At 46.9% G+C, this 1,277-nt stretch overlaps 1 pseudogene; it reads right to left on the bottom strand.

The window, feature by feature from the left end:
- Positions 1-434: 434 nt before the first annotated feature.
- LOC111728261 lies at positions 435-922 on the bottom strand (annotated as a pseudogene).
- Positions 923-1,277: the final 355 nt, after the last annotated feature.

Genomic DNA, 1,277 nt, shown 5'->3' with positions numbered 1-1,277 from the left:
CAATGAGGGAGGTTACACTGCTTGTGTTGTCTGGGTGATGTCCTTCTAGTAATAGTGTCCTGCCTCTATGTGGAAATTTCTTAAAAGGTCAAACAAGAGGGAAAAAATACATTTGCCTTATGTAAAGGTCCCCCCAAAATGTAGTTTCTTCCAAATGGGGACAGAGAAGGTCAAACTATCATTCTTTGTTGATGACGTGATGTTATACTGAGAGAAGTCCAAAAACTCTACCAAGACTCTGGAAATTGATAAAGAAATACAGTAACATCAATGATACCTTTTCCTTTGCTGTATGAAGAACAATTGTTGCTATAATCCAAGTACGGTTGTCTCTGAGAAATGCTCTCAGGGGATGGAGTCACCAGGAGGAACATCTGTACTGCTACACGTGGGGCAGCCCAGCCACGAATAATTTCTTCCCAGGGGCTTTATGTTCAGGCTTGTAGCACTGTGGGAGACCAACTGTAATCTTGTAGACAGTAATAAGAGGCAACATCTTCAGCCTGCAGGCCACTGATGGTGAGAGTGAAATCTGTCCCAGACCCACTGCCCCAGATTGCAAAGTAGATGCATCATAGATCAGCAGCTTGGGAGATGCCCCTGGTTTCTGCTGATACCAGCTTAACTCTTTGTTAATGCCCTGACTGGCCTGGCACCTGATGGTGACTGTGTCTCCCAGAGATGCTGACAGGGAGGATGGAGACTGGGTCATCTGGATGTCACATCTGGCACCTGATATAGAAACATACAAAGAAACATCCATCTTATTAATAAAGTTCTAAGAGGACACATCTGAGGAGCCAGGCAGGACTGACCGCACGGGCTGAATAAACCCCTGATATTCTCCCTCCTTACCTGGGAGCCAGAGCAGCAGGAGCCCTAAGAGCTGAGCTGAGGTCCTGGCATCCATGCTGTGTCCTGACAGGGACTGACTCCTGCACAGTGTGTGAACAGCTTTTTAATAAATGTCCAGGACAGGGGCCTTGTGCCCTGGAACATGCAAATCGGCAGAGGGAGAGTAGGCTGGGCACAGCTGCAGGGCTGGCTCATCTCAGTGACTCTGGACAGGCCCAGTGTCCCCAGGGGTGTCAGATCACATCAGGGCAACACAAATTTGTTTGTACAGAATGTGTTTCTTCCTAGGGACTACAGACACAACTAGGCTGTCTTGTGAGTAGAATTTTCTATTAATCTTTTGAGGTTCATGTCTTGCTTCTCTTGCTCTCTCTCCTTCTGAGACAGGGTCTATAGACCTAACACAACTGTCAAATCTCACA

This window comes from Otolemur garnettii, unplaced genomic scaffold (assembly GCF_000181295.1).
Source record: "Otolemur garnettii isolate 467f Iridium unplaced genomic scaffold, OtoGar3 scaffold00147, whole genome shotgun sequence".
NCBI classification, from domain to species: domain Eukaryota; kingdom Metazoa; phylum Chordata; class Mammalia; order Primates; family Galagidae; genus Otolemur; species Otolemur garnettii.
Note: the sequence above shows the minus strand (reverse complement) of the source record. Positions and strands in the feature narration are given on the sequence as shown.